The sequence below is a fragment of the Neoarius graeffei genome, chromosome 5 (genome assembly GCF_027579695.1).
Source record: "Neoarius graeffei isolate fNeoGra1 chromosome 5, fNeoGra1.pri, whole genome shotgun sequence".
Taxonomy (NCBI): domain Eukaryota; kingdom Metazoa; phylum Chordata; class Actinopteri; order Siluriformes; family Ariidae; genus Neoarius; species Neoarius graeffei.
The window spans coordinates 91,619,946-91,637,960 of NC_083573.1; positions in this window are offsets into that span (position 1 = coordinate 91,619,946).

Consider the following 18,015-nt stretch of genomic DNA (forward strand, 5'->3'; position numbering starts at 1 on the left):
CTATAAAAAAAAAAGGTATTGGGTGTACTGGGTTTTTTTGGGGATTTTGGTTATGGATAATAGATTTGTTAGAGTGAACAGAGTCCCAGAGATGGGTCTCTGTCTTTTGGGGGGGAGTGATGTCACGTCCAGCTTGGTCATGCTGAGAGTGCTTACTCCACCTTTTTGATATATTAATCTTGAACTTGTTCTTTCTCCCCCTCCCGTCCTTTAGGAGGAGCTGTTTGGTATCTTGTCACTTTGGCCAAACAGGCGGAACAGTTCAAATACAGCCTATGGCTGTCAGGTTGAAGGGCGTGCTTTGCTGGCATTTTGGTTTGGTTGTTTGGCTGTGTGCTGTTCAGGCCTTCATTGGGAGAAGGCCTGCCCAGCCCAGGTTTTTTCTTTGTTCTTTCTCATTTTTCTTCTTTTTATTATTATTTAATTAAAATATTGCTAAAATTGGAACAACTGTGTGGACTCCCTTTTATGTTATGGTCACTTGAGCCTAGTGGTCGTAACAGACTACTACACCACCGTGTTGCCATGACTTGAACATTTTGCAGGAATGTCGAATTATGATTAGGATGAGCAATAATTATGTAATGGGAATTTAGACTGATGAAGCTACATGTAAGAAACCAGAACAGCTGCTCACTGTTTCCATGAAAACTGCCATTTTAAGTTCCTTTGAGTTCAAAATTGGGGTTAAAAACATTGATCTATAAAATGACTTACGGTACAACTGAGACAGATTATAATTAAACAGTTGAGGATTAAAGGCCTTTCTTAATGACCAAACACTTCTTAAAGTAGATTGTTTGTACTTGTACATATATTGTACAGCAACACCCAGAATTATTGGGGCCATTCATGAAAAATAGGTGCCCTATGGGTATATGTGGCTACTGCTTATAAATAAAATTTTCTGATACCATATCCATACAGTATACACATATATTTCTATGAGGCAGTATCCACAAAAATGAAGTGTAATCCAAAAATTAACAATTTAAAAATCACAGAAGTAAAATATATCAGGTTTCTGTACTTTATATTATTGTACTCTTAACTCTTACAGTTTTTGAAACTGAAACCTCCGAACTGAGGCTGACATGCACATGCTGTCGCCATGACCCAAACTCTTATTTCTTGGAAATGGCCCGGCACTCGAGCTCAGTGGTCTCTTTTCAACAACTTCCCATAACAACTCGGAAGTGCATCGCATCGACATCACACATGGGACCACTGGCCAAAGAAGGCAAGGAAAGGGGGACAACCTGGAGTATATTTTAAAATAGGAACACACTTTCCCTCGGTAATAACCATAAAGGCAAGGCAAGTTTATTTATATAGCACATTTCATACACAGTGGTAGTTCAATGTGCTTTACAGAGGTAAAGGCAAAACAGTAAACAATAGAAAATAAAATTACATTTCGAGGGGAAAAAATTTTCGAGGGGAGAAATTTAGAGTAAAGGCAGTGGTTAATCCTCGATAACCCATTCGATAAATCTGGCAGGCACGTGCACACATAGGGCTTTAGGGGTGCTTGAGCCCCTGCCCTTTTTGCCTCGAAAATGTTGCCCTTTTAAAATAATAATAATAATAATCCTAATAATAAATAATACAGTCCTGTTAGAAGTTTAAAACAACGGCGGTACAAAAATTCCATGGCAATCTACCAATGTTCCTGTAATCCGGGGTGGTTGTGTGCGCTGAGCTGCCGCTTCTCTGTCCATTGCTGCTCCACTCGAGTGCGGCCAGAGAGAGGGCGCGTGCGGACTGAGAGAGGGGGCGCGCGGACAGAGAGAGGGGGCGCGCAGACGGGAGTGAGAGGGAAGAAGCCGCTGCGCGCGCTGCCACAATGATAACAGAGGAGACGCGACAGTGAGGCAGCTTGAACATGTGAGTTATGGTCTATCAGTTAGCCCTTTCAAACTGTATGTACATGACATTTGGGCGTTTGTAGGGCTACTGATATTTGTGCGAGTAATTTAAGTCTCTGTAGTTTAATAATCTGCTTGTTAATTGACGTGACCTGACCTGTTACTGTTCACAATCGATTGCCTTGGCCGTGCTTCAGTGTACATGCAAGTATCATATATCGTTGGGAAGCTTACAGTACATTCTCCTCTTGTGTATATATAACTAGTCGTCGACCTCTTCCACAACGTGCTCAAATCAAATATGGGTCATGTTTCAGAAAAAAACAATGTTATGTGTCAGTTTCTATTTTTGCTGCACATTCCAAGCCTATGATAATGTGAGTGACAATTTTGCTGACACAAAAGAAATGGCAATTGCATATCACTTTCACCAACACAGGACACATAGCTAAGTACTTACCTTCCTATTAGTACATTAATTTTAATTCTACATTTCCATATTTTGGAAAGGACCGGGAAAAAAAATCATGCAGTTGCTGCCCTTTTTCTGACTTTGAGCCCCTGCCCCTCCATAATCCTGTGCACGTCCCTGAATTCTGGGGACTGATTGGCAGGGATTTCGGGAATTAATGACGCATTTAGTGAAGAGTGGGGCCTGCCATAGTTCAGTGGGGGAGGTCCCGGAGTGGCATTGGCGGGAGCAGCTGTCACAGAGCTGTTTACGTCATCACCGTGTCAGAGTGAGGAGCAGCATGCTCCTCCTCCCTATCTCGGGGAATCCCTCATGGATTTCCCGTTAGAACAGTCACGAGACGAGACTCTGCAGCATACGTTTGACCAACTGAGCATAATCGATGGTCAAACCCTCCAGCCAAACGCCACCCCATCCTTCCCCTATTTTTCCATTATTGAGGATAGGTTATACCGAGTGACGCAGGACACTCAGACTAAGGAACAAATAACACAGCTTTTAATCCCAAAGAGCCGCCGGGAATTTATATTCCAGGCAGCTCACTTTAATCCCATGGCCGGACACTTGGGGCAGGATAAGACACTAGCCTGAACAATGGCCCGGTTCTATTGGCCAGGGATTCGTGGCAATGTCCGTAGGTGGTGTACGGCATGCCGCGAATGCCAGTCAGTAAATCCCGCGGCCATTCCCAAAGCGCCTTTGCGCCCTCTGCCATTAATTGTGACCCCGTTCGAAAGAATTGGGATGGTATTGTCGGGCCATTAGATTGGTCAACACGAGGATATCGCTTTATTTTAGTTCTGGTGGACTATGCAGCGCGATATCTGGAAGCAGCGCCTCTTCACAATATCTCAGCACGTAAAATTACATAAAATGAATAAACATATCTTAAAGCAATTTCTTTAGTCTAGTCCATTTATTTCAAATGGTGAACTGAATTGTATACGCTCACCGGCCGTTTTAATAGGAATACATGTATGTGCATGTGCAGTGCACGATCGTTACACTCATTCTTACTTTCTTACAACATGGTGACATAGTGACTACAGCCTCTATATGAGGCAGTAGCCACAAAAATTAGCATTCATTCATTCATTTTCCTTTTGCATTTATATATTTGCAGTTCCACTCACTTGATCAGTTTGAACTCACATTCTTGTTTTCCATCACCTATGAATAAGATTCCAGGATACCAGAGATATAAGGGCAAGGTCACTCTGCTCAATTTACATGATCATCCCACTCATTTCCAGGAGAAACCTGAGTCTCAGACTTGGAAGTGTTGATTTTCATTCCAGCCACCTCACAGTCAAAGAGCAAAACATTTATATATACTGTATGTTGGAGGTCCATTTAGAATGGTACCATGGCTACAAGGAGAACAGCATTTTCAAATAACAGGGATGTTATTTCCAAGCCTTCATACTGGACATCTTTCCAAACTTGGCTGTCTCTGGATATGCCGAGATGAGAAAACCCATAGGCGTAGACACAACACACACACACACACGCACTTTTGGTTGAGTCTGACACTCACCTGAAACAATTTTAATTGAAATGCAAGAATGTGTTAAATTTCACTGCTCTTTCACATTGCCTACAGAGTCCTGACCCCACAAAGTATTCAACATAGCTCAATACCCCATACTCCTGTTGTACCTTCCATATCAAATGTCAAGGTATCCAAATATAAACCTTCTCCAAATCCACAAAACATATGCAGACTTACTAAAAATAGTCCCATGATACCTCACAAGGCTGAGTGAAGAGTTAGTTCACTGGTCCACAGCCTGGGTGGAGTCCACACTTTTCTTCTTTAGTTGAGAAGAGTCTCCTCTCCAGAATCCTGGAATAATATACTATAAAAACTGCATATGTAATAATTTATATTATATAGACACGAGTGTTTTATTGGGAAATACCATGCATCCATTATACGTAACCACTTATCCTGTCCAGGGTCATGGGTAAGCTGGAGCCTATCCCAGCTGACTATGGGCGAGAGACGGAGTAAACCCTGGACAAGTCGCCAAATCATCACAGGACTGACACATAGAGACAAACAACCATTCACACTCATAGTCGATTTAGAGTCACCAATTAGCCTAATGTGCATGTCTTTGGGGGAAACCGAAGCACCTGGAGGAAACCCACATAGACACAGGGAAAACATGCAAACACAGAAAGGCCCCCGTCAGCCACTGGGCTCAAACTCAGAACCTTCTTGCTGTGAGGGGACGGTGCTAACCACTACACCACCATGCCACCAGTGGGAAATATGACACTCATATTTTTCATACGAACTACATCTGGGACATTGAGAACCACAAACATGACATATTTTCCAATATCCTCACTCATGAGGAAATCGATGAATTGTTTTGATAAATTTGCATACTTTTTGCTTGTGAATATGTCTATATAATAAAAAGAAAATCACATGTTGGCTTGAAGATGTGAAGTTTATCTTCTCGTGTTGAAAAACTTGGATATTTCATTCATATTCACTCTGGATATTTCACTCCGATATCTTATATTGGATATATGGCGGATATTTCACTCCGCCAGTGTTTTCCCACTGACTAGATGCACATTGTCAAAATGATGAACTGGCTCAAAATTAAAATTCTTTTGATTAACTTGTGTATTTGGGTGGCATGGTGGTGTAGTGGTTAGCGCTATCGCCTCACAGCAAGAAGGTCTGGGTTCGAGCCCCGTGGCCAACGAAAGCCTTTCTGTGCGGAGTTTGCATGCTCTCCCCATGTCCACGTGGGTTTCCTCTGGGTGCTTCGGTTTCCCCCACAGTCCAAAGACATGCAGGTTAGGTTAACTGGTGACTCTAAATTGACCGTGAGTGTGAATGGTTGTCTGTGTCTATGTGTCGGCCCTGTGATGACCTGGCGACTTGTCCAGGGTGTACCCTGCCTTTCGCCCGTAGTTAGCTGGGATAGGCTCCAGCTTGCCTGCAACCCTGTAGAACAGGATAAAGCGGCTAGAGATAATGAGATGAGAATGAACTTGTGTGTTTTATTTTTGTGGATGTGTCTATATAATATAAATAAAATTACATGGTTGCACGAAGATATGAAGTTTATCTTCTCATGTTGAAAACTATATCGCTCGTTCACTTCACTCACTCGTGAAATATACATTCTCCACTTGAAAATAAACTTCATATCTTCTTGCAACCATGTAATATCCTCTGTATATTACATAGACACAAATGTTTTACTGGGAAATACATCACTCATATTTTTCATATGAACTGCATACAGGACATTGAGAACTACAACTGTGACATATATTCCAATATTCTCACTCGTGAGGACATTTATTCATTTTTTTTGATAAATTTGGGTACTTTTTGTTTGTGAATGTGTCTATATAATAAAATGAAAATCACATGCTGGCTTGAAGATAGGAAGTTTATCTTCTCGTGTTGAAAAACTTGCATTTTTTTATCCAAAATACATTGCAGATCTGAGTGACATATTTAAATAATAAATAATAAATATGACCGAATGTGTCTATATAATAAAAAGAAAATCGCATGCTGGCTTGAAGATAGGAAGTTTATCTTCTCATGTTGAAAAACTTGCATTTTTTTATCCAAAATACATCGCAGATCTGAGTGACATATTTAAATAATAAATTGACCGTAGGTGTGAGTGTGAATGGTTGTCTGTGTCTATGTGTCAGCCCTGTGATGACCTGGCGACTTGTCCAGGGTGTACCCTGCCTTTCGCCCGTAGTTAGCTGGGATAGGCTCCAGCTTGCCTGCAACCCTGTAGAACAGGATAAAGCGGCTAGAGATAATGAGATGAGAATGAACTTGTGTGTTTTATTTTTGTGGATGTGTCTATATAATATAAATAACATTACACGGTTGCACGAAGATATGAAGTTTATTTTCTCATGTTGAAAACTATATCATTCGTTCACTTCACTCACTCGTGAAATATACATTCTCCACTTGAATGATACTGCTAGCATGATACTGAACAAGTCAAAGATGAGCAGCTGAATGGAATATATCTGATATACCATGAAAAAAAACAGCCATTATTATTATTATTATTATTATTGCACATACACATTCGATGGAACAATTATAGATTTTACAAAAAGTTAAGAACTTACCAATATTGAATGCTGATTCTGATTGAATGTAATTCACTGTTCTGTCAATCCAATGTACAAAGTTCTAACAATAAAAATGGTACAAGTCCAAAAAGCCTCAACAACAACCCAACTTATATACAAGCTACGGTATATCAGGGTAGACAGTTCAAGTTCAAGGTTACTTTTGGTCATAGTTAATTGTTACATTGCAGTTGTTCAAAACAAAAGGGCTTTGCTGAGTGAAGTCCATGAGTGAAGTCCTCTTGTAAAAGTCTCCGTCACTTTTCCTCACCTCCAAGTAGAACTTTGACAATATTTCAGCTTTTGCTCTTTTTTCCAGTTTTTCGATGTCCATTGGTCTGTTTTTCTCTTGTAAATATGCGTGAAGAATATCCAGTGTTCAGGGTGTCTTTCTCTTTAAATCTTCAGCTTTTAATGAAGCAAACCTTGTGGCCATGTTTGTGTACAAACTGTCACAGTCACTCGCTAGCACGGAAGTTTTACATCTCCAACATGTCTCTTTTCCAGTTTTTCAGTGTCTGTTGGTCTGTTTTTCTCTTATAAATATGCATGAAGAATATATAATGAAGTTTTGGTAGCCTTTTGGGTGTTCAGCGTGTCTTTAGTTCCAGTTTTCAGTTTATTTATTTAGTGCTTAAACCGAGCACCAAATTAACCCCATTTTCTCTCTCTCTCCTGGCCGACAAAGAAATGATTGTGTGCATGCACAGCAGCAAAGTTTTGTCATTGGATCTTCAGCTCTGACGTGTGACGTCGTGTTGTCTTGACAATGTGCAATATTATAACAATATTGCATGCTTATTCTCCATTGGGGAGAGTGATGAAATACATGGAGGATAAGCAATATGATAACAATATTGCATGCTATGAATAAACCCACTAGAAGGGAATAGAATACATGCTTTTATCCCATGGAAAAAGTGGCCCGTATTTATAATAATTCCCAATATTTCACTCCAATGACGTCACTCCTAGTGTTTTCCCAATGACTTGACACGTGTTGTCAAAATGGAGAACCGGTTCAAAATTAAAATTATTTTGATTAACTTGCATTTTTTTTGTGGATGTGTCAATATCTTCTCGTGTTGAAAAATATTTCACTCATTCGCTTCACTCACTTGTGATGTATACATTCACCACTCGAAGATAAACTTCATATCTTCATGCCACCATGTATTATCGTCTATATAGTTTGTGCTCAACCATACAGGGCTGCATTCAATGTTTTGTATGAAACATGAAACATAATTTATTTGGCAAAAAAGTACTAAATAAATTGAATCCATTAAAATAGAAATGTATAATTTTTCTGTCAGATATTATCCCATTTCCTCGATCAGTTAGTTGCTAATGGAAAAACTCCTGATTAATGGAACTTAATTATGCTTCTTGACACTAAAATGATGCATTACAGTGGGCAATTATTAAATATGTGCCAGGAAAGTTTCCCTTAAATGATTACACATGGTGATTTTGACATGTGACAGCCTTTTCTTCTGAATACACAACTTTGGGATGGTGTCTTGTGAACACTCCCTCTGTTCTTGGAGTGACAACTCCTCCAGCTTAATGAGAAATTTAGCATGGAACTGAGCCTGATTACCAGCCTCAAATTAGCCATAATGCACCTAATCAGAGGAGACAGCACATCGGCAGGAGAAAAATGGTAAACAGCTGAGTGCTCTCACTCATGCTAATTAAAAATTACCTGCTGCCTTGCATTGTCTTGTTTGGGGGAGTGCTCATGAAGTGGTTAAAAAAAATCTTTTTTTTTATTTCAGAAATATCTTACAAAATCTAACCCAGTCTCATAAAAAAAGAAAAAAACAAGTGTTGCCAGGCAAAACAAGTCTCACCCGGCAGCACTTATTTTATACCTATATGTTGGTAATGGTAATATTTCTCAGTCATCAGCTGTCAAGTTATAATCCTATGAAAATCCATGACCTTGAGTTTGACATTTCAAAGTCATTCAAGGTCAAAGATCATGGTGCCAAATGAAAGCCCATATGGCACTTCCTATAAGTTGATAATGGTAAATATCTGTCTACCATCAACCATTTTCAAGTTACAGCCCTCTGAAAATCTGTGACCTTGAGTTTGACCTTTTAAGGTCACTCAAGGTCAAATATCATGGTGCCAAATGAAAGGTCATATGGGAGTTCCTATATGCTCATAATAGTAAACATTTGTCTATCAGCAACCGTTTTTGAGTTATAATGGAAAATATGTTATTTTGACCAAAAGGTTGACCTTTCTGGTGACCTTGACCCCCCAAATTTTACGCCCAAAATTTAATCAGGTAATCTATGGACCATTGCCCACCTAACCTGAAAATTTTAAGTCAATTGGTGCAACCGTCTAGACTCTAGATTGTTAACAGGCAGACACACAAACAAACAAATGAAAAGTCGTGCAGAGCACAATACTTGTGCAAATCACAAAGAAACAGATGTTATGGCTGATTAGGTGTTTTTTTACAAGATTTGACCTTGGTGACCTTGACCTTTGACCCACCAAAAACTAATGCTGCCTTTATGTGACCCTAGTGAGTTGTCCTGTGCATTTTGGTGAAGATTGGTCAAGAAATGATGACACTAGAGCACCAACAACCAACCAACCAACCAACCAGACAGATCAACATGTAAAAATCTTCAATTTTTGCAAGTAACAAACCACACTGATTACAGTACTTTGCTCCACTTACTCTGTCACAGGCGAGGTAAATATATTTTCATTACCTTCTCTACAATCAATGTCAACATTCTGTCACAAGCACAGATATATCAGACTTTCACTAGATCAAGCTGTGGGTCATATTCTGTATTATATCCCTCATCAAAAAATTCCCGTGCAGGGATTGGCCAAGGATGGCTCACATGACATAAAATAGTTCCACCATTGATTAAGCAATGTCTCTTGTGACGTCAAAAAAAAAAAGAAAATTGATATAGTGTGAGTCACTCATGGTATATCCTGGATATACCATGAACTGATGTCACAATTTCAAGCTATACGGCCGACTCGAGTCACAGCTGTGGTTCTGTAAGTATTTCTGTATATGTAGCTCTACATATCATGATCATGCCTCGTGAGGCAGGCGATAGCATGGTACATTGCACATGGGCAGGTCAAAGGTCTCTCCGATGTAAATAACAAACATGGCTGCCTCCAGTGAGTTTATGCTGATATTCAATCTTAAAACTTTATTTTTGAATTTTTTGATGAGGGATATAAATCAAATACACCATGCACTGAGAGGCACCAGGAATAGACCTAACCTATAACTACATCATCGCTTGTTTACCACAATGCATTATGGGCGATACCCGGGGTCAACTCCGCTGTATTGTTTAATTTCACCTTTGTAAACACTGCATTGTTCTGTCTAACCAGTTTTAACCATGCCTAAAGTGAATTGTAGCATGCCTTATTGTGTCTCCACAACACAGAGAATACCTCATTTGAGCTTTTATCAGCTGCCAGTCAAGAAGAAGAGAAGGAAGAAATGGATAAGTTTAATCCGCAATGCAAACCTTCGAACTGAATTGGAATGGACAAGTGTTTGTAGATTACATTTCTCTGGTGGGAAAAAGACGTACTTAAACTGTGACTCAGCAATATTTCCATGGCCTTCGGTTATAGAAGATTATAACAATCGACACTGTTCATCATCTGAAACTAGCGATATTCCAAAGCCTGTAAAACAAAGAAGCATTCTTCGGCCTTTGTCTCTCAATGTACCGAAGCACTCAGCAGCCGAACGAGCCTGTCGGACCGATAAAACTCCCAAACCACGAAGGGTTCTCTTTCGGGTATGTATAATGTTCAGTGTACCTCACTAGCGGCATTTATTGAAGTAAATGCATTTATACTGAACATGACATGGCAGATCAGATTTTTTTTTTCTTGTAACGTTTCCTGATATCAAGTTTTATTTAAGCCCTGTGATGACCTGGCGACTTGTCCAGGGTGTACCCCGCCTTTTGCCCGTAGTCAGCTGGGATAGGCTCCAGCTTGCCTGCGACCCTGTAGAAGGATAAAGCGGCTAGAGATGATGAGATGAGAAGTTTTATTTAACTAATCACTCATTTATTTATAAATGTTTTGATGCTGTTCATCTGGGCCCGGGATCATGAAGCAATCTTAGACTTAAGTCAACAGTTGATTTTTCATAATAGTTTCCCTTCCTGCATCTGTAACTTCCATTGTTCTGGATCAAGGTTAAGTACAAGGCTAAGATTTCAATCGAACAAAGTTTCTTAGAAAATGGTAAGGAATAACTGAAGATTAAAAGAAACAAATTTAGACTTAAATCTAAGATTGCTTCGTGATCCAATATACATCCTCAGAAATAAGACATTCTGAGATTTGATGTTGTTGTTGTACAGTGTAGTAGACTCTGTCTCGACTCTTACCTTCTCACCAAGCTTGATTTGTATTCAGATTTTCCTGCTGTAAACCCTCGACATGTTATCCACCTCTTTAAATCACCAGTTTCATTGTCTTCCATGACAGAGCATGGAAAAAATCGCTTCTCTCACATTGCTCTCACGTAAAATTAATCTGACATCCGTCATATCGCTCAACTACCGACCCTGGCGATCCCCCACAATTCACTGCAGGAAACAAGTGATGATGTAGTTATGCTTGGGGACTATTATGGATTATCTTCGGTGACTGGCATAGGACTATTTTCTTCGGGGCTGCATCCCTCAGTAAATAGTATTATGCCAGTCGCATCAGAAAATCCATAATTTCAACCAAAGCCTCCCAGTGCATGGTACCTATATTTGATTAATATAACACCCTCATCTACATCATGCTATTTGACTCTGATTAATATGTATATTTAGATATAAAATAAATCATTAAAATAAATATAATTTCTCAGCATCTTAGCCTTAAGTAGACATTTTACCGAACAAGGCCAAACACGGTAACACTGTAAAATAATAAATAGTAATTAAAAAGTGTACATTTCCAATTCTTCAATATTTTTAACCATTCATTTTAAACATTTTATTGTTGTTACCCATACCCTTATACCCAGAATCTTAATATCACAATTTCACTCTCTCAGCACACATAAGAGTGTTCCTCTGATGATTTATTTTGAGTTCATGGCTTTATTTTCATTACCGTGTGCCATTGTTTTGGCTTTGTCTCCACCCTTGAAGTCTTATTGGGCTGTTATCTAATGTGTGCACCTGTTCTGAGTTCAACTGTTGATTATCTAATTATACCCTTCTGTTCCTTTGTCTCTTTGCAAAATCCCATTCGTTCTTAACATGTTTTTCTAAGACTTAGCTACCTGTATTCACTGTTCCTTATTTCCAGTTGTCCTTCTATGTTTAATCCCATGTCGATGTTCTTGTTTATGATTATAGTTTGTCCCTGCTTGCTGCTGTTCCTGGACTTTGATTGTGATTTTTAGATTTTAGATTTGACTAAATGAAGCAAACATCATTTTATGCACTTATGTTCGACATTCTCTCACAATATGCTTCACCATAATCATCTCTCAGTCAATCAAAAATGAGGAGAACCAACAAATCATCAGTGTCTTGATGAAATTCTCATCTCATCTCATTATCTCTAGCCGCTTTATCCTGTTCTACAGGGTTGCAGGCAAGCTGGAGCCTATCCCAGCTGACTACAGGCGAAAGGTGGGGTACACCTTGGACAAGTCGCCAGGTCATCACAGGGCTGACACATAGACACAGACAACCATTCACACTCACATCTACAGTCAATTTAGAGTCACCAGTTAACCTAACCTGCATGTCTTTGGACTGTGGGGGAAACTGGAGCACCCGGAGGAAACCCACGCGGACACGGGGAGAACATGCAAACTCCGCACAGAAAGGCCCTCGCCGGCCATGGGGCTTGAACCCAGACCTTCTTGCTGTGAGACGACAGCGCTAACCACTACACCACCGTGCCACCCCTTGATGAAATTAGATGTTGTTAAAATGCAGGAATTCATGCTGAGTTCATGTAGCCGAAGTGAGATTCTGGGAAAAGGTCTCTAAAGCCTACAGTATACTGTACTCTGACATTACTGTAATACCCATAAACCTTGTTACATCTCAACTGATGAGAAAAGTGGAAATTTATATATGATAGAAAACTACAGTATGTACCTAGCTATCTGTTTCCAAAAATAAAATTGATTCAATTCAATTCAATTAACTTCATTAGCTTGACCTAAAAATACAGTTATTTAATTTTATTTACCAAAATAATATTAATAAATGCCATGCAATCTAGTTCTTGTCATATGTGAATACTGCTCCGAAATGCAGCAAGACGTGCAAATGATTAAACACAACACATACTAGGTTTACAATACAGCAATTAAAGGCAATGATTTGGAGAAATGGGATGGCATGGTGGTGTAGTAGTTAGCACTGTCGCCTCACAGCAAGAAGGTCCTGGGTTCGAGCCCAGTGGCTGGCAGGGGCCTTTCTGTGTGGAGCTTGCATGTTGTCTGCGTGGGTTTAATCCAGGTGCTCCAGTTTCCCTCACAGTCCAAAGACATGCAGGTTAGGTTACTTGGTGGCTCTAAATTGACTGGAGGTGTGAATAGTTGTTTGTCTATGTGTCAGCCCTGTGGTGACCTGGCGACTTGTCCAGGGTGTACCCTGCCTCTCACCCGTAGTCAGCTGGGATAGGCTCCAGCTTGCCTGCGACCCTGTAGAACAGGATAAGCGTCAACAGATAATGGTTGGATGGATGGATTTGGGGAAACATGAACAGGTATCTGGTTATTTTACACAAAAGTCCTTTAGCACAAATCTAAAGTTTTTTTAGCACAAGTTCTAAAGTCTCTTAGCACAGTTCTAAGTTCTTCAGCACAACTCTGGATTATGGTCACAATAATAATAAAAAAAATACTCATCTTGATATAGGAAGGGGTTTATTATGATTGCTTAGAGACTGGAAGCCAGAATTTCTGCTGCTGTGCATGTTAAGGATCAGTTGTTGATCCCTGAAATGTGGATTGAAAATACGATTCTTTGGTGTCTTTGGATATTTGTAGTTAATGTAGTCATAACAAACCTTGAATTGTCGGCACCTTCATTGATAACCTCAGTCACTTCTGATCATATCACAAATTCAACTGACTGTCAGTAATTACGCGTTTGCCGAACTAATTAACCAGGGGATTATGTCTCTTGCCCTGCTTGACAATGTGTTTTGCCAAGTATGAGCAGAATCTATTCCTAAAAACTTACTCAAGTTATTAAAAGTCCACTTGATATCACATATTACTGTTTTCATATCTATTTAACAAATAAAGTTACAAAGTCTTTAACCAAAAAAAGACCAATTTCAAAGAAACTTCCACTAAAGCATCCTAGAACAAATGACAATTAAATAAAAGTACAATATAAAAGTTCAGGAATGACAAAATAACCAAAATTAGTAAATCAATTGTTTATAATACGGCAATCATATAGCAAGAAGAAGATGAAGAAGAAGAGATGATGCAAAGATGTGAGGGTTGTTTGATCATCAAGACAAGTCTCGAAGCTATGGTTATTTTACAGGGAAATTCACTTTGTTGCAGTATGTTTATATTTGATTTCAATATTTATTTTTTTTTGTTCAATGCTATCAACTGCTAAAAAAAATTAACACTAAATTATCAAATCAATAAACCACAAACACTCATTTGTAAATTGTGCAAAAAAAAATGCAGTGTACAGATTACAGGCAATTTGCACAAATCGATCAGATCATGAACAACTTGCACTTTAGTTGAATAATAATAGTCTATTGTTTTTGTGTCATTCTTTAAACCTGTCATTGAAATCACAATGGGATAGATAGCAAAACTTTCACTTCTCTAATCCTACTGTTCTTTTAACTGAGCACTCGGTGAACAGAAATGGATGTATATGTTATGATATCCACTGTAGTTTGGAAATTCATCTATTGCTGGGTTTCACGTGACGTCACATTAGTTATTCAAAACTTTAGCTGGTGGTCTACCAAAGCTCAGTTGACAAAGCGCTTGTACAGAGAAGGTGCATTGCTTGCATGAAAAATGCCTTACGCTTGCATTGTTTTAGGTTGCTTGAATCGATCAAACCATAAAATTGATAAAAGTTTCTTCAGGGTTCCCCATGAACTTATAAAAAAGGGTGAACAAACACAGGATTTCACAAAAAGACGTAGAGAAAGGTGGCTTTTGAACCTCTCAGTGAAATCAAAGGGAGCCGAGTCGAAACATGCTCGAGTTTACAGTGATTGCTTGGTGAAAGGTTTGTATTTCCCTCTCAGTTATGTCCTTAGTGTTTTCCGAGTACTTTTCTTGCTATGTGTCATTATTTTACGGTACTTTTTTTCGTCATGAAGCGCTAAAGTCCCCAGCTGTTTCTTTGTTTACTCTTCACTCCTCACAAAGTCCATATGCATGAAGGTCACGACAAAATTGTTACCCAGCCATACAGTTACAATGCCCCCATGATCACTTCTCCGTCTTGTTTAACTAAGATCCAGGTCTTTAAAGGGGTTTCTGATGATCTTTGTGAATGATTTACCTGAGAGATAAGAGCCAACACAAGTGAGAATCAAGCCAACTGTTGTTTGCTTACACTTCAACTTGCATCACTTCATTGTAAAGACACAAACGAAAAACTTAAAAAAACATACTTACACAGGCAAAAACAATACAGGATTCATTTGGCAGCGACTTGATACCGAGGTCCTTTACCCAGCTACATACAAAAAAGTTGTAAGCCTCTATACTTTTCCACACTTTCATCTGTTTTGCAGTGTAAAAGGATGTCTGCAACACCAGATAGTTCGAGATGTCGGGGAACTCGACTGAAGGGTAGTTTTCGAGATCGTATGACAAATCCTTCTTTCCCAGACTGTAGGGGTCGATTCCATTGCACATAGCAATCTTCTGAATATATCTAAAGAGAGCAGTGGCTTCTAGATTATGAGCATACTCTGATAAGTTATCACTAGTTGTCTGCACTACGGCAGCTGTTTAGACCACCAGCTATTTCACGTCCGGTAAAACTGCTAAGAAAAGTCACGTGACTGAAACCAAGCAATAGCCATGGTCAGTGCATGTGCAAGAAACATGTGTTGCTTTAAACATGATCAGTAAGTATTCATAATTAAGATTAAGTGTTCTTGGATCTTGTGCTAAAGAATTTGGAGTTGTGCTAAGAGACTTTAGAACTTGTGTTAAAAGACTTAAGAAGAAACCTTTATTCGTCACATGCACACTTCAAGCACAGTGAAATTCATCCTCTGCATTTAACCCATCTGAAGCAGTAAACATACACTCAGAGCAGTGGGCAGCCACACCAGAGCACCCAGGGTCAGGTACCTTGCTCAAGGGCACCTCAGCCCAAGGCCACCCCACATCAACCTAACTGCATGTCTTTGGATTGTGGGGGAAACCAGCACACCCAGAGGAAACCCACACAGACACAGGGAGAACATGCAAACTCCACACAGAAAGGCCCTTGCCGGCCACTGGGTTCAAACCCGGAACCTTCTTGCTATGAGGCGACCATGCTAACCACTACACCACCATGTGCTAAATAACTGTAAACCCATGAACAAAACTAGCATGAGTTCATGACAGTTTGCTGATTTAAAAAGTTACGTGTAATAGAGATGACCCAAATCTCTTTTTTAAATTGAAGTCATCTGCATATGTTTTATAAAATGCATTTACTATCAGAAAAAAAACAAAACAAAAACATGATGACATTTTGAAATAAAATTCAGACTTGTCAGAAAGGCTGAAAGAGGGCTTCAGTCTCTACAGGTTAATCAGAAAATTAATTTATCTTCTTCTCTCAGGAAGTAATTAAGTGTGGAGGACAGAGGCATCATGTGACATCATGAGTAATTAGTTAGAGGCATTTGTGAAGGAGAGGGGGGAAAATTGTTGGCTGATTAAGACAATAGACGCAGGTTGTATAGCTGGCAGGGAAAATGTCAGCAGTAGTTTTGACTGTGTGTGTCATATGGAGAAAAACCAGAAAAAAAAAACAAACCTCTTACTCTGTCCTCACTACACCTGCGACTAAAGAACACCTGCATTATTAAACATTATGACTCATCCAGGCCACTGTTGATTTATATTATGACAAAAATAGAGGGCTGGAATCAGAGTTTATGCTTTGAAATGTCTCTGTGTGTAACATTTCCGTAATTAGAGAGTGGCTTATTCACAACCTAATTGAGTCATAAATCTAATCAATTACTTTGGGTGAGATAGTGGTGCACTGCTGAATATTACAGATGGTCAAATCTGTTCTACATTATTACAGGCTGGCCTCCTTCTGGAGTTATAAAAGTTTTCAGCAGAGCTGAAGGAACACTTTTAGCTTAGAAGAGCACATGCTACTGTGGATGCTGTAGCACTGAGGTGTTAAAGGAAACTGCTAGAAACTGTTATACAGGCCGCGTTCAGAGTTGATGACTTAAGTTTTAAAATTATATTAATGAAAGTTATATTTACAACCCCGATTCCAAAAAAGTTGGGACAAAATACAAATTGTAAATAAAAACGGAATGCAATGATGTGGAAGTTTCAAAATTCCATATTTTATTCAGAATAGAACATAGATGACATATCAAATGTTTAAACTGAGAAAATGTATCATTTAAAGAGAAAAATTAGGTGATTTTAAATTTCATGACAGCAACACATCTCAAAAAAGTTGGGACAAGGCCATGTTTACCACTGTGAGACATCCCCTTTTCTCTTTACAACAGTCTGTAAACGTCTGGGGACTGAGGAGACAAGTTGCTCAAGTTTAGGGATAGGAATGTTAACCCATTCTTGTCTAATGTAGGACTCTAGTTACTCAACTGTCTTAGGTCTTTTTTGTTGTATCTTCCGTTTTATGATGTGCCAAATATTTTCTATGGGTGAATGTGCTGACTCTGTCAGTTACTGGGTGGGGTTAGGTTTCCCCTAGTGGTAGTTTTAGGTACTGCAGCTTTAATTTGTAGTCACTTCCTGTTTCATGCACGAGGCACTTCCTGTTTCAACCATGCCTGTTACAAGCCATATACAAATGTGCTCCTCCAGAGATTCAGCTGTTTTAACCTTGGAGTGGAACCAACACTGAGTTATTGCTGCAAATCGTTGTTGTAGTCGTTTAAGATTATTGTGGTGTTGAAAGTGATGATCAGAACGCTTAATTTAAGTTAAAACAAGATTGTTGTTAATTATGCTAATCATTGTTATCAATGCTAGTTAGCCACACTGTTGAGTCATTTAGCTTATTGTTAAGCCTCATTTACAACATGCTATACATTGTGTTTTGTGTGAAACGTTGCTAGTTAGTATATTTTCACTTTACCTGTTTACTTACCTGTGTAAATAGTTTCCTGTAAGAAAAAGATGTTAGATGTTAAATTTCATTATACTTATTTGATTTACCTACCTAATCTACAACTTGCCTAGACAATACTTGCCTGATTCAGCACCTGCGAAGGAAAAAGATTGTAACCAGTGTGTTGCATGTCTTTTATTCCTTTTGT